The following is a 25,065-nucleotide window of genomic DNA, read 5'->3' as shown; positions in this document are numbered from 1 at the left end:
CTTAATGTGCCCCAAATTTAAACCAAGTGCACTTTCAATACACTAATCCATATTAATGGTATATTAATATGAAAACAAATGGAATTCCGTAAAAGTATTGGGTGGACATATGGCAATGTAAATATATGCTCCATATGGTTGGGTTCTGCATCCTTGGATTCAATCAAACTCAGATAAAAATATTACCCAAAATTACAATAATGAAGAATAATACAAGTAAAAAACCAATAAAGCTTTATATCAGGTACTTGAGTATCCTCAGATTTTGGTGTTTGAGGAAGGTCTTGAAACCAATCCACAAAGGATACTGAGGGACAACTATATGCTTCACTGATAAAACTGTTACTACTTTGTTTACACTGCCATTAAAGGGTAAATGTTCTTATTTTAAGGAATTACACACTAATAGTGAAGAACAGGTGGCAACTGAAATCACGGAAAATTTATTTGTCCTCAATGCAAAGATGAACTATGAAGAGCACTTTATTGGTGAGTAAGAAAGTTTAGTTTAGTCCTGACTTCGTTATTACTGTGTGAGCTTGGAAAATCGCATTACCCACATCATTTCAAATGACAGCCTTAGACTAAATATTTATCATCATCCAGTTGTGAGCATCTTTTTATGCTTCCATCATCATGTGCTAATAATAGTAATAATCACACATTTATTAAGTGGTTACTATGTGCTACACACCTGCACTGTGCTAAAAGCTTTGCATGAATTATCTTATTGATTTCCCCCAAGAAAGCAGTGAGGTGGCTTTTATTGATTCTCATTTTACTGTGGGATCATGATGCTGGAAGTTTAAGTTGTTCAAAGTCACACAGCTAGAGGGGAACTAGAGGATGAGAAGGACATATGGGAGATGGGATTTGAATAAGGCAGATTTTATATGAAAAACTCGGTGTCCCAAGCCATGGCGCCATCTGGTGTTCACTCTGTAACACTCCTACTTTCATTACTAAGTTTGAATAATTGGCACAGTTATCTCTCTGAAGGAAGAATATGGTGGTTCAATTTATGAAGCAGCATTAGGCAGGTTACATAGTTATTAGATAGAGTTTTTAAATGCATAGCTACAATATAGAGAATAAAATTATGAGTGATGTGGAAGTGACTCCAAGTTATTTTATTATTTTATTTTAAGGTAGGGTCTCACTCTGTCACCCAGGCTGGAGTGCAGTGGCAGTCACGGCTCAGCTCACTGCAACCTCCGTCTCCCAGCTCAGGAGATCCCCACTACAGCCTCCCAAGTAGGTGGAATTACAGGCGTGTGCTACCACTCCCAGCTAACTTTTGTATTTTTAGTAGAGATGGGGTTTCGCCATGTTGCCCAGGCTGGTATCAAACTCCTGAGCTCAAGGGATCCTCCTGCTTCAGCCTCCCAAAGTGCTGGGATTACAGGTGTAAGCCACCATGCCTGGCTGACTCCAAGTTATCTTGTAATGTGACTAACCTCATTAAAATAGCTAACACTTAGAAAGCACTTACTATGTGCCAGGCACTGTTCTAAGCACTTCACATACATTAAGCTCAATTATTAATATAAAATAGAAATGCAGCACTTTCCCAATTCCTTATTTAAATTGCAAGTTTAGCTGGACGTTAAAAAGGGCATCAAGATTCGACCTAACCACCAAGCACTGACTGGCGATCTTGACTGCACAATACAGTCAGGAGGGGAACTTGGAACCAACACTGATTTTGGGCCCTATCCAAGAGTCATCAAATCAGTCTCTGGGACTGAAGTTTGGGCTTCAGTATTTTTTAGAAGCTCTCTGGAGGGCTTGGTTTTCTTCCTTAGTTAAGAATAACTGCCATAGGAGTAAACTATCTGCATTTTACATAGTGTAGAAAGAGTTAAGCTCTATGAAGAAAAAAGTGTCTTGATGATCAAATATTTCACAGGAGTGTTCAGACAATTCAGTAGAGAAGATGTCCATTTTGAAACTCAGAAAATGACACTTGAAAATAGCTTTTATTTATTTATTTGAGACGGAGTTTTGCTCTTGTTGCCCAGGCTAGAGTGCAATGGCACGATCTCGGCTTACTGCAACCTCCACCTCCCAGGTTCAAGCGATTCTCCTGCCTCAGCCTCCCAAGTTGCTGGGATTACAGGCACCCGCCATCACGCCCGGCTAATTTTTTGTATTCTTAGTAGAGACGGGGTTTCACCATGTTGGCCAGGCTGGTCTCAAACTCCTGACCTCGGGTGATCCACCCACCTCGGCCTCCCAAAGTGCTGGGATTACAGGCATGAGCCACTGCGCCCGACGAAACTAGCTTTGAATGTTTCCTTTTCCTGCAGTGTTTGAAGAATGTAGGAATGATGAGTGAAATGGTGAAGGAAGTGGATAAACAAACAATGATGTAATGACTGAGCGTCATCTTGCAACTGAATAAGCCAGTGAGGAACTTGGTAAATTTGTTGATTATATTTAGTTTTACAATGTTTAATTCTTTATTATTTTGAAGTGATGTATTTTATTATTAGGAATGATCAATAGTAATGCATCCTCCAAAACTGTGGAAAGATCATATTGTGCAAACTAGAGCAAAAAATCACATTCCTCTTACATGGGCATGAAATCTTTATCAAATAACATCAGGCACTGAAGCAGCTATCTGATACCTTCCTTGCTTCCACCAAATGGAAAGGTTATTTTAGGATTCTCTCTGTCTGTCTCTTATGCTGCAAACATAGTCACTCTCCTCAGTCTTCATACTCACAATACCACTCCCTTTACAAATAAAGGACAAATACTTATTCAAGGTTCCATGAAAAGGAATAACTACTAAGACCTTGACATTCTTGAAAAAGCATATATTTGCTGTTCTAAGTAATGTTTATGATCAAGGTTCTTGTGCAACCAGATATGGTTTCTAACAGGAAGCTTATAAATTTTTCTTATAATTGCTGTCAAAACCGCAGTGAAGTGTACTACAAGTTTTGATAATAAAGAATAAAGTCACAGTTCAAACTCGATTATATTTTGGAAATTCATGTGCCTGTTACTAGAAGCAGTGGCCTTAAATATCTTCCCATCCTGCCAAATTTTTCACTTGCACTTTTTATTATTTATGAAATCAGTCTCTGCACAATGTCATGCAGACCTCTGCTGATAAACTCTAATTAAGATTAAGACAAGCCTTTTGGAAAGGATCCCATCATTAGCAAACATGATAAACACAAAAATACTCCCTATTTGTCAACCAGGAGCAATTCAGTAACCTAACAGTATTATCTGTTGCTAGGTTACAGAGCTGACAAAGCTTCAATTATATTGTTCGACCATACCTATAGAGTTCTGTATAAGCAAAATGTATCCGGAATAAAAGCTTTTAACTTCATCCATGCTATCTGCAATTCATGGCTTCTCACAATGGTAAAAATCAGGTTAATAATTACATAGCACGCTGAAAAATCTTTTCCATGTGTTATGTCTATACATGTTTCTTTCTAATTTATCTGTGTGATTGATAGACGCTTGCTTTATAAAAATAAGGAAATGCAAGGAATGTGAAGCCGTAAACCTCTAGCACAACTACAGGGGCTCATCAAGATATGGACCTAAGCTTAGCATAAAAATATATAGCAAATTGAACCAATTAAATCACATTTAGATTTTGTATTACTCTGCCTCAATATATAGTAGGATAAGGAGCCTCAAGCAATAGATAGGAATATCAGTGTGAAACTTTATTTTAAGCTAAAAACAAACCGCATACATCCTCACTAACAATACAAAAGGAAATAGATGGTTTAAAATAACAAGTTATTCTAGTGGCTTTTCTAAAGACATTTAAAAGTTAGTTAATGACTTTTACTGCATAGCATCGTCATTAAGTCTCATTTCTCTTTTTTTAGACTAGAAATTCTGGGGGAAAAATCAATAAAACATCCTCCAAAATACAGATATTTAATAGGGAAAAAAACAAAGAAAAAAGACGTATGTGTAAAAAAAAAAAAAAAAAAAAGATGACAGTTTCTGTGAATCAGGCTCCCAAGATTATTTTACCATGGGTAATTTTTGTAGTTTTCATAAAAATTTGGAGAAAAAGTAATTATGCATAACGGAACCAGCATTTTAAAATAGCTGTTGCATAAAATATGCTATACCATATACTAAATTGCTACAGCATTTTGCTTCCTTAAGATGTAGACTGATATTTCTGCATTGATCTAAAAAGTCTATCTCCTCCACATACCATGGAAAAAGATGGTCAACTGATGACAAGCACTTAGTTAATGAAGATTACACATTGGCCTATGAAGTAAATCATGATCTCTTGTAGGCATATTCAAGTAAAATTAAAGCCATTCTCTGGGGGAATAGGCCATTTAACACACAAACACACACACACACATGCAGACATACACAGAGTGGTATCATGTTTCTGGAGGTGGAGAAAAGCAGAATACTTACTTGTTTGGTCATTAACTTCTTTTATTTTTACTAAATAATTAGAAAAATCTCACATGATACCTCCCTCTGAAATCTGTTTTTTTCATATACCTCCCTCTGAAATCTGTTTTTTTCATATACCTCCCTCTGAAATCTGTTTTTTTCATAACTGGGAAGTGATTGGTCAGAATAATTCCTTAAAAGCTAAATAACTGTCCCATTTCAACATCGCATGTGGTAATGCCTAGATCTCAGGGTCTAGGCATTAACACAGGACATATGTCTATACGTAACCACACTGCTTAACACAAATTTTATAATGAATTCAAATCCAATACTGCTGAAATTCTTGACAGGGGAGTAGCAGAAGGAATAGAACTTATAAATTATGGGTGCCCCTTCTTTGAAAACCGCTTTGGAGGTTTCTTTGTGCCTTGGCAAATACAGTAGGAATATGAGGTATTGTGTGGATCCTCCTGCACAGCACCTGATAAAAGAATAAAGAGCTGTGACATATTCTTAAAACAATAGAGGAATTAAAGGGAAACAATGGGCCAGCTGCTTCATTAATACAATCAAAAGGGAGCCCAGCACAGAGGAGTCCAGATAATTAAGCACTACTCTTTTAGCCTTCCTTTCTATAATAAAATTGCTTATAAATGTATTAACTACTTCATAGTTGTTAGATAGATCTATCCACTTGTTTATTTAGAGTTGATTAATGCCTTTTTTTCGTATGCAGCAACATGCCAACTCATAGTTTACAATAGTTTTTGAATAAAATAGAGTAAAATAATTGATAAAGATCTGCACAATACACAGCAATAAATCAAAGCATTTTGCAAAAGGTCTTTCCTGTTTTTAAATGATCTTTAACGTTTTTCATTTGTACTATATAGGCAATGCAGGGTATTTAGGGGCATTCAACTTTCCCATGCTGGCACTCCTGATAGCTTTTTATAGAACATCCTAGCAGTTCTTGGGAGAAGGGAGAAAGTCAGACCTGACCAGCAACTCTGGAGTGTGCCTTTTGTATTTGGACCAAAGGAGAGGACAGATTTTTGTAAAAAATTATTCTTTGCCTTTTCCAATCAAGAGGAATGGACAAATGGCAGAAACTATTTGCCAAATACACTATTTATCCTTCATTAACTTGATTATAGAAAATGAAAATGCAAACTTTTTATGCTCTTTATGTTAAAACACATTTTACAATTTAAGATATCAAGGCGTTTGTTCTTCAGCTCTTCTGTAAGCAGCCTTTCCTCTGATGTCAATAGAACATTTAATTGCTTAAGAACTGGAAAACTGGGACCTCAATACTTGTGCTGAATGTTGGAGTTGGATAAAAACTGCGCTCTGGTTTTCTCCCAAACGTTTTTCCATAAGCTTATGTCAACCCAACTTTAAAATTACAAACTTGACTAACCCATGTGGTCACTTTCTATTCTGATGATTTCAGGACTTTAACTGAGTAACCAAGACAGAATTAGAAAGAGGAAGCAGGGAGATAAATGGATAGAGATGCTCAGCCATATTTCTGAGACTAAGAGAAGATGCTGCTTTTACACATATGTTATATATAATTTAAAATGTATCAGCTGAAGTCATATTTCCAAAGAACTTTCCGTATTATGTCAATATTTTATAGGATATGGAATATCTATTTCTGGCTATGAAACCTGGCTTCCGACTTCAGTAGTTAGTTCCCTATTCACTTAGTAGGTTTTCCTTGAATACCAGGAAATAAAAGCATATAAATAGTCAGTAGCTACAAACAAAAATAACTAGTTTAGGAGCTATTGTATATGATTATTTATTTGACTATTTTTGTCTTGACTAGGCTCACAAAAGTTACTTGGTTAGAATGAAAAGTAAAAGTAGATAAATAAGAATTGTTTATAGGCTATGAATAATGAAGTGAGCTCCTTCAAGTATACATATCTTTGAACACATCAGGTTATAAACGATGTCCTTACACCAACGCAAAAAACTAGTGAATGTTGGCCATGCTGTATTGTAAAACTACTAAATTACAGTATCCTCTTTCAGCAAATATTTTGGAAATGAGCTTAAAGTAGAATCTGTGATTTATGTGTCATTTCAAATATTATATCGTTTATTACTTAATGTAAATTCAACAGATAATATATAGGTCTGATCGGAACTTAGAAACAAAGAAACATGAACAGCCTCATTAATCTATATAATTAGCTGTGGCAAACAGGAAGTACTATCATTCCATTTCACAGAAAAGGAAAGCAAAGCCAGACTGGTTAAACCGGTGTGTTCCCTAAACTCCCCTCTTCTCAAAGAGGGCATTCTCTGGCCCAAGTTTGTAACAGATCCCTGCTAGATTTTTGGTTCCTGGCTTGTATTCTTTCCACAGTACTTTTTTTTTTTTTTTTTTCCTGTAAGAAAATGTCTCCTATTAAGACAATTTCCTTTCTTTTTTAAGAAGCTCATGATGCCTCTTTCCGGAAAGTAAACAGAGTCATTGTCATCAGGCCCGGATTTCTACTGAAGCATAAGCTCAGAAAGTTTTGTCCCGTGAATAAAAAAGCACTCAGAGCTTTCTGGAAAACCTGAATTAATGTGTTGGAGGCCATGGGGCTCAGGTATCCTACCTCGGGTTTAGTCAAACAGAAAAGCTGTTTTTATGGGATTTCAACAGGAAAAGGCCTGTGCATGAAGTTTCATCAGCATTCTGGGGTTTGTGCCCTGAGTGCTTTGCAGAAACTTGCGGTGGGGCACTGAGGTAGCCATCTGACTGTCTGGCTCCCTGACCAACATGATTTTAAATGACCAGCCAAGAGGTGACATACACCTCAAAGGCGAGCTGTCAAAATTTCGCCTGCAGCTGATAAACTGATTACAAAGCTGCTTAAGACTCTGCTTGTAAACAAAAGCATTTATCAACTAATAATTTGCAATAAACTGATGTAACTCCCAGCTGAGCCCCTAACTGTAATTGTCTTTACCATCTGCCTATTAAAATACCATTCTTCATCAGCAATCAGGAGCAGAAGGGAGGATATCTCCACCAAAATACACAACTTGTAAGCTTATGAATAATCTGATTGCATTCCACACTTTCATTACGACTTGTGTGTTGCGTATGCTTAATTTTCATTCTTGCCTAGCCTGGGAATGCACTGAAATTAGGTGGAGGGGAAAAGAAGAGGGGAGGGGGGGAAATGAAACACTCTGCCTGCTGCTCTGCAGAGGAATAAATTATACAAGTTCATCATAGGAGGCTGTTTCTAATTTCTTTCTTTCTCCTTCCACTTCTCTGTGCAATATCCATTGCGGTATCCTGATGAAAACCCCCCAAGCACCAAGCTGAAAATGAACCTCTCTATTCCTTTGTCAGCTTGTCCATTTCTATTACTCTTCTCTGTTTTGCTTTTTTTTTTTTTTTTAATTCCAAGAGGCTCATTAAACTTCTCTAGGGAGTCAGTTTAAAACTGCTACAGAGGGAGAGTGAAGGGCTGGGTGGATCCGAGGGGTGGAAGTACTAAGCAGCTGGCAGGACCCTGTGTTTGCAGGCCTCAGTTTGCCACCACAGATAGGTGGCTTCCATCTTTGAGTTCCCCTCAAGCACTTAGAGGTTTCTCCTCCCAAAAGCTGGATTTTAGCATCAGTAAGTTCAAACAGCCAGAAATTCTTTTCTTAGAAGAAATTCTGCCTCTTCACTGCTGACCAGATGCTGCTACAGAAGAAAGAAACTAGGAAAAGGGGTTACATTTCTGTGCTTTGTATTTTTCTGGAAACCATCTCTGAACAACCAACATCATTTTATGCCTTCATAAAAGTTTACTAAGTTTTAAGTATATTTATCTGAATTTTTTCTTTATAAAATATCCTACTTATTTTTACAAACCACAATATTAAACACACACATTTCCCTGACACTGACATTTTAAAACTAAAAATGCTATACTTCTTTTCACATCCCTTTGCTGCCCAGATGATGTTCCTTTTGTCAAGTTATTCCTGTTTTCAGGAAACATGTTACCTCTCCAGCAGAGCTCAGTAATTCCACTGATGGAGACCACAGGATACATTATTATGATGAACAATGACCAAGACCTGCTATTAAGGTTCAAATTCTGGGGATAACAATAGGTGTCAAGCTTTTTAATTATAACATATAATTATAAATTGATGTTTGTGTTTTTTATTTCATTTTTCTAAGAGCTTCTCCATAAGTAATTATTTTTCTTTACAATCTACTGTTAAATATAAGAGAACTAGTAATTGCCTACTGGAGGAACAGTGGAAGTGGCACACAGGCACCATTTTCTTATTGTGCCTGGTCTAGAGAGGAAAGCTAATGGGGAACAATAGGTCTAATTTTCTGCATAGATTATGGAGGACCTGAAATGCAGGCAAAATCACATGTGACTACGTTCCTTGAATTTCAGAAACATATTAGGACAAAGATTTGCCGTGGATTTTAAACAACATGAAAATTGTCAGACACTAATTATGTGAAGTCTAATTCTTTCTAGAAACATTTTGTTTCCTTCGCATCCTAGCTTTCCAGGCTTTGAAATTCTTCGGTCATAGAGATTATTTTTAATTAATAAAGAAGATATGGAGTATGAGTGAGTGTGTTTCATTGTGTTGACTTATCATGTCTTTTACAAAAAGTAACCAAAAATCTATAATATGATTTAACTCATAATTTAAGGTTTAAAGATGACTAAGATCAAACTTCCATGTTCAATGGCTGCTTCAAAATATTCACAAAGAAATGGTGGTGGGGGGTTTTGTTTTTTATTTTATTATCTTTTTTTCTCTAAATAGATATTTTCATGTCATGATTTAGATAAAACCGGAAAATTTAATAGTGTAGTTAATTAGTTCTATTTCTAAAACTTTTATAAAATATGAAATATTTTATGAAATATTTTATAAAATATTTCTAAAATATGAAAATATTTTCTTTTCTAAAATATGAAAATGCAATCCATTCCTTAGCTGAAAGGTTTTTATTTTATTTTTAAAAACTATTTTTTTTACTCTAAATGAATATTTTCATACCATGATTTAGGTAAAACTAGAAAACTTTAATACTGTACTTATTACTTCTACATCTAAAACTTTCATAATGGTCTATTCTAAAATATGGAAATTCAACCCTTTCCCTATCTGAAAGGTTACTAGATTTCTATCCTAAGGCAAATTTTGAATTATTATATGACAGTTCAAAATAAAATACTGTCATGTGAAATAAGGGCTATTTATAGTACATAGATGCCCTTTCCTTTTCTTCATGAAGCTCCCTTTATATGTTGGTATATATACCTAGGGTCAATTTCAAATGACAGTGGTTTGGTAAGAAAATAGTTTTAAAAAAGTAACAACCAGCAGATGGCGCTCAGTACATTCCTTGAAGTCAGCCAGAAGAAAAGAGAATGTGGGCTTTATTTATTTAATTCTATTCTACCTTAAATGTTAAGTTGCTACACCAAGGTTTATAATCCCCAAAGATTTATGTTAACTGACTAAACAAACAACTTCGTCATAATTTACAGACTATCCTCCAATGCTCAACTAAATGGCACTGCATTCTACTCACGTGCCCATGTCAAGATAACGAAGCATAAAGATGTAACTTTCACCTCTGAAACAGGGTAAGAACAGAAGCCTGGGTTCCTGAAGTATAACATAAACTCACCAAGTGACTAGGGCTAAATTTTCTGGTTAAAATAAAGCAGTTTCCATTCCTTTACTTTTTACCACCTTGCTTTATTAAATGAAGGATGCAAAAATCTTATTTTTGAATGGATTCATAACCTGCATCGCAGATATTTTAAAGTCTTCTTATAATAAAACTCTTTGAACAGATATTTGCACCAAGACACATATACTGCTTCTAAATTTTAAGGGGAATTATGTGTGCTGAGGAGGAAAACAACAACAGGTTTGAATGGTTGAGACTATCATACATAGAAAACTGATGTAACCCTTTACAAAGTATCTGAAGTTACATCCTCTTTACCCCTGCCTGCTTTCTCCTCCCTCAAGCAGGGAAAGTCTTTGCTCTGAATTTTAAAACTTCATTATTCTTCAGTCATCACTGGGTGTGTCTATAACTAGCAGTATTTCATTTCCTCTAATGACAAAGAGTGTAAGAAATTTTACCTGAGTATCCTTATAAATCCCTGTATGCTCACTTTCTCCCCTCTGTTACTGTGATTTTGTCACAGACTGAGTGCTTTTCCCCACTTGAATTTAACTCTGCCTTGCATATTACAAAGGTAGTCATCATCACACTACATTCTCAACCCTTAACCCTTGCCATTCTTAAGTTGAAGTTCTGGACCACAGTCCCAATTATATGGCTGCTTAACAGTGGTCTTAACCTTTAAGGTTTCAGTTGTTGAATTTCTAGGCAAAGTCCCATGAAAGCAAATGGAAAGTGATCTTGAAAACCTCCATGGGATTGTGTGTAATAAACATCATGTTGTATTCCATCATCACTTGTGAGGACCACTTAAAGCATGTATTTGTAGAAGATGCACAATATAGTTACTCCATAATCTTATTACCATGTAAGAACATTAGCATCTCTCACAAATTATATTAGCATTAGTAAAACAAAGGAAGTTAGAAACAAGTGCTCAGTCAACATAATAGCACATCATCTAATTTCAAAGGAAGAAATGGGGCTCCAAGTCATTGTAACTCCACAAACAGAAAAAGGGAGTCCTCGCCCTGCCCTGTGCTTTGAAAATCTGTCTTTCAAGGTCGGCCCTTCACAGTTCAGTTAGGAAGGGCAGCGTGGAAGGCAGGGTGGCTTTCTGCCAAGGCTGTTGCAGATGAGTGGGTGATCTTAGGGGAATGAACGGCAAAATCTCAAATTTTTGCTCGTGTGATGATAAAACCAGAGCCAGCTAATTTTTCTAAGACTTGTATGGCCTTCTGTTACACATCATTGTGCAGTTTGGAATGATAAATTTTACTATGCATTAATTTGCACAAAAGGGTCAATGCTATACTTAAGTGCACACCATTGTTTCCAATAGGATTAACAAAGATATATTGTCTTCATCCTGAAATAGATACAAACAGCTATAGAAAAAATGTGCTGTTATCAGTACCTTTAAGAATAAAGAGAGAATTCATTTCACTGTTTCACAGATTCCTGTTATTTGGATGGTGTTGTGACAGGATTTTGTAAAATAGGTTCATGTTTTATATCCCATATCATTAGTTGCCTCTAGGTATGAGTGTTAAGTAAAGGAAAAAGAAGAAGAAGACAGTGGGGATCCTCTTCAGAGGAAGTTCTCTTCAAATACAGCATAACAAGTTGGGCAAAAAAAAATCAGGGTACAGGAAGGAGTGACAGAGAATAATTTTACATTCAGTCATAAAGATTATCAAAAAATTCACCGGAAACACTGACTTGGACAATATTATGACTGTTACTTCAACATATTTCTCTTCCTTTATCAACACTCAGGGCCCAAGTCAAAAATATACTTCACACCTGAGCATCTGCATCCTAGGAAGGCCAGGAGTGAGCAGAGCAAGAAACAGGAAAGTCATCTAGATATAGCTCCCTAGAGGAAAGATAAGGAGATTGGCATTGCCTTATGCCTTTCTTAGTGGGTGATATTCTTTTCAGTTCTCCACAGCTACCTAAGTCTATGTCTAAGCTGCACCTTCCTCTCTGTGAGTTGTTTGTTTTGCTATATTTGCTCCTTTGATTGCTTGATGTTTGTTTTGGCAAACAGATGCCTAGAGTGCTTTACTATTGCATTTTGGTCTTGAATTACTAAATGAAGCTTTGTGGTTTAATAGCTTAGAGTAGCCAAGGTATTATTCAGCAGAACAGAAGAGTTTACTTACTATCTAAATAACAAAATAATGTGCCCTCTAAGGTTGAGTTATAAATGGGAAGAACTGAAATTATAAATTATTGTGCAATATTGTTTAAACACTTACTGTGAGGTCTTAATTTTATTCACGATAATGTGGGGGTTGGGGGCGGAATCCTTGGTCATGAGCTGCCATATTAACAAAATTTAGAAACAGAAGAGAAATAAATTTTTGAGCATAAACTCACATGACTTTGTTTTCAGTTAACTTCCGTGAGATAAAAACCTTCTTCTTCTTTTATAAAAGCATTTGTAAGTTCAAAGACCGGCACTCTAGGTGTTACAATAGTGCATCATTGCCATAGCTCATCTCTCTGGCTGTCTTCCAGAGTGCTGTGTTACATAGTCAACTCCACATCATAGGAGAACTAGTACAGGGTACTTGTGAGGGGAACACTGTTACTGGCACCTAGGATATGCTAAGGGCAATATGTTGTAATTCTGCAAATCTCTGCTGCAATTTTTTTTCCAGTATTCTCATGATTCACTCTTTCAGCTCTAAGCTCACTAGATCAAGGAGAGTAAAAAGATCAGTCTGCTATCTATTCTACCTATAGCCTGAGAAAATTAAAATATAAATAACTAAAAAGGGAAACAAAAAATGAAGGTGGAATTATGAAGGGAAAAAGAGAATGTTTTTAACACACATAAGAAAAGTACAACAGAGGATCTTTCTTTAAATCACATTAAAATGGAGGTGAAACAAGGCAACGTCTTGCTGAGGTTATGGTATTTTTTTCCCTTCATACATAAAGGGTCCAACAGAATGATCTAGTTGACGTCTTCGGTATAGCCAAGAAATTAGGGAGTGGAAGATTGCTGAAGAAGAAACTGAAAAAGTCAAGACAGGATATAATTAAGGCTTGAAAAGGATTTCAACAGAGGTAGGGTCAGGCTAAGGACAAATTGTGGTTATGTTTTATAAGCAGTGATAAGAGGAAAGACAGACAAAGGGGATACAGCATAAAAAACACAAGTTCATGATCAAGGCTCATTATATGATTGTGGTCTTGGAGAACCAACTAAGCTCTGACATAAAGAAAATGATAGTAACGTGAGAAACCTAAGCCCCCCTCCCAAGCCCTCTCCCATCTTTCCAAAATAAAAAGTCAGAGAAGAGTGGGAAGTCTAAGAGAGGTGAAAAAGACACGATTCTTATGCTAGAGAAGAACATTTATCAGAATCTTTGAAGTATCCCATAGTAGGAAGTTGTCCATGGCCCAGAAATGTCCCAGTAAAGCCTTGAAGGGACCTGCAAGGATCAGAGAGTCAATCAAAGGAAAACGGTGGATAAAATACAATCATTATAGATCCTAATTTTTATCTTGAGTAGCTTGAGTAGCTAAGTCTAGCTCAGCAGAAATACAAGAGGTCTACTTTTATTTTAATATAAATGTAAAATAATGGGTGTTTCATAAATGATCATGTTTCCTTTGTAGGTGAATATGTGTTTTGGAGGATAGACAGTAAACAAAAGTATGAAAATCCACCCAAAACATGAACATCCTGATAGACGGCAAACTATCCTTGCAGAAAGAAACCTGAGCTAAAACGTTTTCTTCAAACTTCCAAATAAAAGATTTTGAAATAAGACAGGACTTGCAAATCTCTAGGTACATTTTTTTCTTACTCCATTCAATGTTTCTCATGAGATTGTAAGTATTTATGCCTGATAGGAACCATGGGGTGCTTCTGGATCTGTTAGAGATGAAGAAAATCAAGCTCCAAGGAGTTGGGTGATGTGCCAAAGGTCATATAGTATGTGTGCATGTATGTGTGCGTGTGTGTGTGTGTATTTGTTTTCACATGACAGTAACTTTTCATTGCTTTGTAGTTCATGACTTCAACTGTGGATATCTAACTTTTTTCCAAACAATTTTACAAGGTAGGTATTTTTATTATATCCATTGTAATAAAGAGTTCAAGGGATAAATCATTCACATATATAGAGATTCTAAATTGTGTGAATGGAACCCAAGTCTGCCCACTCCAAAGTTCTCAGTTATGCAACCTCTCAATTAGCTGAATATATCAGAATCAAGTCAGCAGTCTAACAAGCCCAGAAGACTCTCATAACTGTAAACTTCAATAAAGGGTCTTTATCCATTTGGGAGAGAGCTTTGATGATGGAGTGTAATTCACATGTGCAGTGTGGCTATAATATCCCCTTAAAACTTGTAGGTTACTGAGATATTATAATGAGGGAACAAGGTAGTTCTAGTGAATTAATAAAGAGATGATTCTGTGCTTCTAGAGATATTTATACATTTCTCAGCTTAAAACAGTGGAAAATCTATTTTGCTTTTAACAGATGCTTCTACTTTCCCAGGACCTAGTTTTATTAATGTTGTTATATCTAGGAGGTCATTTTATTTTTTGGATAATACATGTGAATTTAACTGCAGCTTCTACAAATGGTAATGAAGGATGAATGTATAAATCAATAAATACGGTACAAATTAATGGCACCTAAAAGTAAACAGAGATGGAGAGAGAGAGAGAGAAAGAGAGAGAGAGAGGAATATGTGTTTGTTCCCTCATTAAGGTAAATTTTCTCTTAGCATGTGAACATATGCAATTGCACATTTAACTGGAGATGCCTGCTATAAGATCAATCAAAATTATTTTCATCCTTTCATTGGAGGACATGCTAAAGCAATAAATAACAGCCTCCCTCACTCCCTGCCCCAGTTCTGTGTACATTTCTGAAGGAAAAAATAGGTTTTTTTCAAACATCTAAATTTTGGAAAGAAATGGAAACCCTTGAATGATTTTGGAAATTAAATCATTTAGTAAAATAGCAACAGAAGCTTAGCTGTTCCAAGTTTAAGATATCAAAAAGCATTTGAACTGCTAGCCTCTCTTAGTCTCTCATCTGGCAGCCAAAAATTTTTTTATATTCCCTGATTGTCTATTTTTCCCCAGTGAAAGTTATTACATTCCTTTACCCATTTTCTAATCAAAATCATTTCCAACTTATTTCAGTCTGTCACAATAATATTTTCATACGAGGAGTGTTGTAACCTAATTCCTTCATTTGAATAATACATTCGTTTTTAATTACTGCAACTTGATCTCAGATTATTCAAATAACTGTTTCATTTTTTATGCTTACCCTGACCCCAGTGTATTTATAGGCTTTTATCCTTACCTGATACCACTGTAATGTAATTATAGATTGTATTTTAATCATCTACTATATTCTAGTGAGTTTGTTTAAATCGCTCCAATCCTGAGCCTTTTATTTCTGTGCCTTTTAAAATTCTACAATGGCATTCTCTTTGCATAAAAGCAATATTTTTGTAGTTTACAACAATGAAATGAATATTTTGCATGCATTGCTGGCTACAGTTCTCATTTAATAGTTTTTAAAGTCACTATACAGGATGGTATGTAAAATCAAACCATGCTTTGTAAAGCACATCATTTGAAATCTTTACACCTGTTTGTCTTCCAGACTGCACCCCTAACACCTCCATCTCCACTGTTTTAAAACCACAATATGCATTGTGATCATGAGATTGTATCTTTGACTGGCATTCAAATTCCTGTAAATAGTTACTCTGTTGTAGTAATAGAGGCCAAGTCTCACTGATGGTAGAATTAGCTTATCTGATACACATTATTTTCACCATCAATCATTTCATAATTTGCTTGACTATTTCTTAAACTATAACCCCCATCAGGAAAATCCAATATCATTGACCTCCTTTAGTGTGGTATCTAAGCGTTCAGCAGGATGGCTGATTTTAGTAACAAATTTAACAAAGAGCCAGGAATTTGGTCTGAGAAGATGGCTGACAATATTGCCAACCTATAAAGGTCTAGCAATCATCTTCTGATCAGATTTATAGGTCTGAGAAATAGATTTTCCTGAATGAGTCTGATTATCTTCTCAAAATCCTGGAATCATATTAGATTCCTCATTGTCTTCACTCTTCATAGCCAATCAATCACTAAAGTCCTGCCAATTCTACATCCAAAACATCTTTCAAATCTCCTTTCCTTCACCTCTAGCGACCTTAAGTTTGGACCCCATCAACTCTACCTCTCAATGCCTAATCCCCTTACTTCCTGCCTTGTATTTTTCCAACCAGAGCTGCACACTTATGCAAGAATGTGTGGCTGAAACACAAGTCTGATCCTGTTCCCCACTCAAGTAAGATCGTTGAGTGGCTCTCCGTTGCCTATAGGATGGAACCCAAGCTACTTACAATGACATCCTAGAAGTAAATTGTCATCCTAGCTATCACTTTTGATTATGAGGAATCGAACTGATCTAAACAGATAACATGTAATTATAGGTACAAGCAAACTCTTTGAGAGGGAACATAGATGAGCGAGAGGTTGGAAATCTTTGATTTCTGACACTCAGAGTTAACGAAAAACAGGACTTTTCATAAATATTGCTGGTTATGACTATAGACCAAATCTTCCAAGTTTCTATCTACAGCTTAGACTTTCTCTTTCTCCCTCCATGCTCTGCACTTTAATCCCTTCGTTTACTCAAAATAGATAAAACTATGAAGATAAAGGCCATAAAGATAAATACAACACTTAAACCACATAACAGAGTATAGTTTTAAATCACCGACTGTTTTCACATTCAGTTTAACCAGTGAGATTTTAGCTAAATTTTTACTTACTGTTGAGTAAACTACATGAGGCCCCTTGCAAAACAATTTCCAGAAATGCCAGTGACAAATTATTAAAGTGCAAATTAGAGGACAAAAATATTTGCCAAAAATATCAGAAACAAGAGGTCACTTGGCATACCATTTTCTTTTCCTATTGTAAAACCTATCTATCTGCTGGATAAAGAGCATATTAACTTATTGAACCGATTGCTAGAAGTAAGTCAGAGAACCATGAAAATATGTCACTATTACAAAATGCCTTAAAATGCTAAACAAAATAATGGCATGAAATAGGGATTTGGGGACGAGCTGCCTGATAACTCTCAAAAACGAATTATGCTGCATTTTCCAACCTCCATAGAGAAGGGCATGCTTCTCTTCGGATTTCTTCTACCATTTGGTGCAACATTCACTTTGGCTATATTCATACAAGCTTCATTAGAGAAGTAAAATGCAATTGTCTCCAGAGATCAAAGGACAATCTATTAAATAAAGCGACTGGAACTCTAGAATGAAATAATATGAAAAGTTAGAATTTTACGATGAATCAAAATGTAAATTGTACTGGCATACATACTGTGGCTAAATGCAGAACTGAAGATTAGCTTTATTAAGGGGAAATTGACAGTGGCTTGAATGATATGAAAAAATATGAAAAGATACATGGATTCTAAACAACCCATTTTACGTACTAGATTAAAACTAGCATTTGTGCTATTTTAGAAAATTTAAAAGCACTGGTAGTTAACTATGATTTTACTAAGAAATACAGAACCCCCAAATAATAAGTACTGTGATTTTTACAGCAAAATTCATATTAAATGATTCAGGACCTCTAAAGGATAGTTTATGTTAAAATAAAAACAAAATAAAGCCTGTTATCAACTATGTTCAGTGGGGAAATAAAGTGACATGTTGTACACTGACCACGTGGTCCTGAAATCTGTAAGAATTTTGCTCTTAAATGAAACAGAGGACTTAGTACTAACTGTTTTAAATCAAAGGTCATTATGAATTCTGAAAGCTAGAGCCCATGTTTGCCTGAAGGAAAGGAAGAGAGGTGGAGACAGGTAAATCAAACTTCTCTGCACACTAGGGGTTCTGAATTGGACTTCTTTTCAAATGCTTATTGACTACTTGGTGTTTTTTCTTCTAAATGAAAATGACAGATTCTAAAACACCTTACTGTGTATTTCAGTACATTACATCACTTAAGTCATTTACAAAATTGTATAAAATTACCCTGAAATCGCATCAAGTATAGCAATGAACCATGAAACTAAAAGAAAAAAAAAAATCATGAAAAAACACATTTCACTTTGCAAGGGAAATATAATCGAGTCAAGGTCTAAGAATGAAACAGTTACTCCTTTCACATTCTTGAATACAATCAAACTTATTACAACATTTTTTGAATCCATGGAAGATTTTTTTTTTCTAAAAAGAAAACACTGACTAAATAAAACTATTGATTCAGTGAATTATTGAAAAACGGAAGTAAAAACGTCATAATAAGGATAATAGAAAATATCTATTAACATTCTACTGAAAATAGAAGAAAATTTTGTATAAAAATCCTGAATGTATTCAGCAAACATTGTTTCTGCAAATTAATTTTTGGAATAATTTGATTTTGAGTATTTCCAAATGTGTGTGTGTGTGTGTGTGTGTGTGTGTGTGTGTGTCAGAGAGAGAGAGAGAGAAAGAGAGAGAGAGTTTTAAACGTTGATCTAGCTTTACCACCAAAATCCTACAATTTTAAAGTTTGGTTCATGTATCACAAGGCAATTAATTGCACTTCTATCTATTCCCTGGGTTTCATGATTATAGTTCTAAAGGATCAAAGAGAATCCTGGATACTTACCAATTAATCTTTAAATGACTGGAAAAACCCAACAGGCTGAAAATGTGGTCAATAAAATAAATATCCTACTCAAGTTGTAGTATGCTCCCATTTCCAGATCCTGAAAGTAATTAGTTTACTATTCAGTTTCTGGGAAGAGCAGATTTTCTGCATTAATAAAAGCTTCTCTGCTGTGCTAATTGGCTGCTGGGTAGGTAGGCTCCACATGTTCTTAGGACCATGATGTTTATGATCCCATCTTTTTTTAGATATGAAAAACAGCTTCCAAACCCTTAGTAAATCACCAAGCCCACTTATGATCTTACTCCATTTGCCAGCTACTAAAGATAATCATTCCCATATAATGCAAAGAAGTGGCCTTTTAAAAATCAGACAGATCTGGGTAAGGAACTCAACTATAAATATTTAGCATCTATGTGACCTTGGACAATCTTGGATAATCCTTCTGAGACACAGTTTCCTCATCTGGAAAATGGGGATTATCCTGTGTATTGGAAGATGATTGTTGTGTAAGATCACTTTACATGAAGGACATAGCACAAGGTTGAACACGGAATAGTCACTTCAAAAATGTTAGTTCTACTCTCTTCTCATAATTATTTACTTGGAATGGCAAGAACTCTTTCCTGGAAGCTTTAACTAGGGCAGATTGTAAAAAATCACCTGCTTGAGGTATTGTCCCAGAAGGTATTGGCCCTAGAAAACACATTTCATTTGCTACTCTGTTCTTGGCACTGGTATCCTTTTGGGGAGTGATTTATATCATTGATTTCAGATTGTTATTCTGGAAGGAGATTGGCCCTGTATAGCTTTCAGACCTCTATTGTCTGCTGCAATTTTGGAATAAATATGCACTTGCTAATATTCTGTATGCCAGAAATCTAGAAAATAGTTATGGGCTTCAAAACACCAAAACTCTTGAGACTTACATAATTTTGAAATTTCACAGAGTCCCAAATTATTAGGATTGTGTTTTGTTTTGTTTGTCAGATCACAGATTGAGTTTTAAAAGCTGGATAGATCAGGGGAAACTAAAAAAAAAAAAAAGAAAAGAAATAAAGTCATCATGATTGATACGTTATTTTTATTTTTCTCTATATTTTCTATAAATATGTCTATTTCTTACATATAATTCTCATCTATTTAGATAAATTTGACGAGGAATTTTAAAAAATCTCTTTCAATACATAAGTTAATATGACAAATACTAGTCTTACCAATAAAGATCTACTGAACTTTAACAAGGTAGCTAGATGGGAAACATTATAATAAGGTTAAAGATTATATCATGTGTTATCAGTACTGTGCCATTGAGTCTGGATTTGTTTATATCCAAAATCTGGCTAAGTGTTTAATTATAAAATTGTAAAGCAATTGTGAAATTATGTGTGTGTTTGTGTCTGTGTGTGTGTGTGGGGGGGGGGTGTGTGTGTGGTACAGCATTGTTTGGGGCTTTAATTTTAAAAATAAAAACTATAAATGTGCAAAAATATTTATATGAACGACACTCCTGAATAGAAACTCCATTTCTAATAGTCAAACTTGATGCACATACTGGTCTCTTGGCATGCCCAGCTCAGAGCCATCTGTTACATTGGCATTGTGCCCACTCACAAGGAGTTATGCCAGTTTAACATGATATAGGTGACACCAAAATGAAGGTTTGAGAGGACAGATAGCGGAGTGAGCTATGAACCCTCCTGTAATCAGGACCCTTGGTGGCTGTCTTTATTGGAGTGGAGGATTTGTGTTAACTCTACGGACTCTGTGTTACCAAAAACTTCATTTCCCACCAAAAAATTCAGTGTGCTGTCACTCAGAATATTAAAAATGTTACCAAAGTGAGGAAAATCAAATACTGTAGTCTAAAACCTTGCACCGTCTTGGAACTAATACTATCAGTACATATATTCTTCAGTAGGTCAAGAGCATCGTAAGCATTGATCATCGATTTTCAAAGGGACTATGAATTAACATATATAATACATATGTTTTATGGGAAGGAGCAGTACAAAAAGAATCCGAAACTTAAATTATTTGTCAAAAAGTTTCTTAAATGCTTTTCCTATAGCTATGAATTATGAATTAACATATGCTATGAATTAACATATATAATACATATGTTTTATGGGAAGGAGCAGTACAAAAAGAATCCGCAACTTAAATTATTGGTCAAAAAGTTTCTTAAATGCTTTTCCTCTAGCATATCCACCAATTTCATTGTATTTATGTGGTTCAGTCCTTATGCTAATATATTGAGTTTCTACTCTATTGCTGGAGAATAAAAAAATTTTTATTTTTGAGACTATTGTTTTATCAAACTCCCATAACTTTTTACAAAATGTTATACTGTTAAAATCTGTAAAGCAGCCTTCTTTCCATTGTCCTGCAGTTTTCTGAGTTAAATGTATTTTTTTCAGGAGGGAAGCAATACACAAAAGTCTGTAAGGGAACTCAAAGAAATATCTTAAGACAAGCCTGTGCGTCAAATCATCTTGTGTCTAAAGAGACATTAGCAGGACAAAAGTAGAAATACCCATCCTGATATTCTTGGGGCATCATGAAGTTATCCTTAGTTCCTTCATAGCTAAATGCATAGTCTATGTACTTAAAAAAAGAGAAATAATTTAAGAAGACAAAGAAAGCTTTCAGAAAATAGTCTAAAATTGATTTTATCTATTCTTGACTTTGTAATTCACGGGTTAGCATTGCCTGGTCAGATTAGGTAGCACAAAACATAAGGTGGCAAATAAGAGATAATTTTCATCATTAATTCATTTAGTTACTCAACCGGTATTCATAGAACACACACTGGTTAAGGAAATGTGGAGCACAGAGGGTGAAAGAATACATAGAACATTCCCTCAAAGTGCTTACTCTGCACTCTTAAAAGAAAGGTGTAGATTTCTCCTCTACTGTCCTGCGACACTGGTGCCTTAGTAGGCCTTACATTCCACTGGATCTGTGTACTGAGATGCCAGCGGATCTCTGCAGATGAAATACTCATGGTGCCCACAGAAATATATCCCCAAAGACTAAGATAACATGACTCAGCTTAGTACATTTTTAAGTTTGTCAAGATGATATACCTTTGTTGTGTGTTCTATTATAATTTGGTCCTTTTTAGGCTATGTGATTTTGCATAATTGCTTATTCTCTCTGAAACTCCATTGATTTCTCTGTAAGATGACATAATATCTCCTACTTCCTATGGTTGTTCCAAGGATTGCATATAAATATATAATAAATATACAATCTGTGCATATAAAATGTCTAGCACAGAAAAGGGGCTCAACAATATTAGTTCAATCATTCATCAAGGTAGTGTGATTCAGACATAAATAATATACCCCATTACTTGTTTTTGTTTTAGTTGAAGTCTATCACCTATTTGAAAATGTCATCTGAAGTAGGCTACAACCTTTCAAAACTGGATTTATTCCTTTTTCAAATATATCTTCTTATAATTCTATCCCTAAAGATGTCCCAGTTGCTTGCTTAAGAATAAAGGACAAAAGTCAAAACTACACCATGAAATAAATCTATACATCCTTGCCTTGGTCTAAACACTATAATCTCCCTCATATCATTTCCTGCATAATTTTTTTGAACCCAAAGTCTTTAGACAGGAAGTACATTTAAGTTATGTTTGCTTTGATTTTACACATAAATCACTGTTAATTAAATATTACAAAACTTACAAAAGTTAGGCTTTGGATATGTCCATAATGACTGAAAATGTTTTAAGTGCAGAGTTGGTTAAGGGAAGTCGTAGTGCTACTGAAACACCATGCTGCTTTGCATTCTTTTACATTTCTTTTAAATATGTATATTGCATGTGACCTACCTGGCCAAGGCTCTAAAAGATACAACCCCCTAACTAACTCATCAGCCACTTTCCCCTACATGTGATTTTTCCTCTTTCACTGTGCTCCAGGCACATCGGTAAAGCTCTTTTTGGTCCAGGGCCTTAACCCCTGCTGTTCCCTCTGTCTGGCCAATACTCTCCCCATACTCAAGTCATTCATATCCATCAGGAAGTCTTCCCTGAGCAATAACCATAGGCCAAATTCCATTGTTCAACACTCTTACTCTCTTTGGATAAGCCCCTGAACTCTCTCAGGATAATATCCACTCATTGGCTGACCTTTAAATTAACCTAATCTACTGTCTTACCTTCTAGAGCTGTGGAAAAGTAAGTTCTGTCTGTTTTGTTCACTAACATAGCCTTTAAATATCAGAATGGCCAACACATGTAGGCATACAATAAATATTTGTTAAATGTAGGGATATCATTATCCCTGGCAATGGTCAGGAACATTAAGGAGGCCTCCTCTTTGCATGCACCAATAAGCAAGATATAAAGGTAGAGAGGGTCATGGTGAATGAAAAGAATTCATGGCTGAATTCATTCATGTATAATTGCATCCATCGTTTCACCATGCCTACTAGATTACAGTTCAAGATAATAATAAAGTTAAGTTCCTTAACCCTAGCAAGTTATTATCCATTTGAATAATGAATACACACATGTGCATACACACACACACACACGCATACACGAGATTATCAAGAGACAGTCCATGCATCAACCAGAATCACATGATATCACTTGCTGTAAGAGTTTTAGGGGAGTAGAAAAATCATTATGCCAACAATAATTGGGAGCCTTAGAAAAAGAGACGGGATTTGAGCTGGCTCAGGAAGAATGTCTGTGAAGCAGATATTGTGGAAAGGCGTCTTGCCCTAATAAAGGAACCCAGGTCTGCTAGTATTCTGTTTACCTTTGGCCATAATGGCAAAGTCAAGAAAACATGACTCTTTTCCAGCATACGGCATGCAATACTGTGAATGTGGAAAATCCATTTAATTTCCCTGGGCCCCATTTTGTTCATCTTTAAAATTAAAAGGCTAGTACACTGGTTACTTTCAACTGATTCAAAGACTGAACTTGGCAAATGAGATAAAGTAATAATGTCATGCCAACAGATACTGCCACGATTAGACAAGTTCAGGTGAGGTTTTAGAGCTTGCAAATAAAATGGTATTCTATGAGCCTAAGCTTACTCATTGTTAAGTGTGAAATGGAGTTATATAAAGGTAAGGATTCAGTAAATACTTTATAACTCCACCTACCTAAACTCCAACTAGCCCCTATCAAATGGCATATTAAAAATGTCTTTGGAAGGGAGTGTCATGATCTCAATAGATGCTTGTTAACACAGGCCAGGAAGCACGTTACTGTCAGGCATGAGTTTCCTATAATGACTCTGAGTCCTGCTGTGGATGTCTTCCTAAATGAATAATCCATTCATATCATAACATGCCAACGACCTGAGGCATGATTTCTGTATGAGCCTTCAGAGTTAACAGGGTCCTTGCTTTCTATAATACTCTTATATTTGGTGGATTGGAATAACTCAGTAATGCACGTGGAAGCTGGACTCCTTATTAAAGATCTATTTAAGGTTTTCGATCAATTGATTACTAAAATTTCACAATAAGTCTCCTAAAAATGAAGCAATAAGTTTTCTGTTAAAAAAAATCAAATGACTGAAATAAAAAGTCCAAAAGCGTACAGTCCATTGAAGTATCCAGAACATTATTGCTATATTACTTCTAGTAATTATAAGTATTCATTGTAGAGCCTTGGGTTCAGGTATAGAAGGTTTTTCTATTTAAATTTGGATTAACTTGAGATATGGCACAACTATAGATGATAGGTATAACTTAGCCAAGCTATTATATAAAAATACCTACTGTTGTGTGTGGAATAAAGAGAGGGAGAGATTTTCAACTGTCAAGCATTCTCTTGGATAGGCCAGATTCTCCAAATTTTCAGAACTGCAGTGACATCATGATCTTGTCCTCCTTCATTGATCCCATAATTAGTGAATGCTCCCACCAGAGCCAGTGAATGATAGTGGTGATTATTTCCGCTGAAGCATATACCTTGGGTCTTCTTTGGTGTTCACAAAGCAGGTACTTAGGAAAGTTTGTTGAAAACAAGAATTGTCTCCTATTTATATTATTAATATGCAATTGTCATTGTCACAGGCTGTCATTGTCACAGGTTGTGGGTCCTGCTCGCTATTACTCTGCCTGTAGAAATGTAAGGAAATTCCTTTACTCTCCAATATGCCTTCCATGAGGTGATTCCTGATTGTAGACATTCATCTTTGGAATTTCATGTGGATATGGTTATAAAAGCTTTGGGAGACATTCTAGGATTCAGTTGCTTGGTGACTATTTGAACAATGAGGAA

The 25,065-nt window shown here is 35.5% G+C and overlaps 1 protein-coding gene and 1 long non-coding RNA gene across 7 annotated transcripts in view; one reads left to right on the top strand and one right to left on the bottom strand.

The window, feature by feature from the left end:
* The window catches only part of LOC103891373 (uncharacterized), a 287,072-nt gene extending 284,601 nt beyond the window's left edge, over positions 1 to 2,471 (top strand). The window contains exons 4-5 of the long non-coding RNA XR_008509233.1: positions 393 to 489; positions 2,310 to 2,471. This is a non-coding gene — a long non-coding RNA (uncharacterized LOC103891373). The remainder of the gene's footprint in view (positions 1 to 392; positions 490 to 2,309) is intronic.
* Positions 1 to 25,065, bottom strand: part of ZFPM2 (zinc finger protein, FOG family member 2) — a 486,429-nt gene that overhangs the window by 15,479 nt on the left and 445,885 nt on the right. The window lies entirely within an intron of this gene.

This window comes from Pongo abelii, chromosome 7 (assembly GCF_028885655.2).
Source record: "Pongo abelii isolate AG06213 chromosome 7, NHGRI_mPonAbe1-v2.0_pri, whole genome shotgun sequence".
NCBI classification, from domain to species: Eukaryota; Metazoa; Chordata; class Mammalia; order Primates; family Hominidae; genus Pongo; species Pongo abelii.
This window is presented reverse-complemented; position numbering and strand designations above follow the sequence as displayed.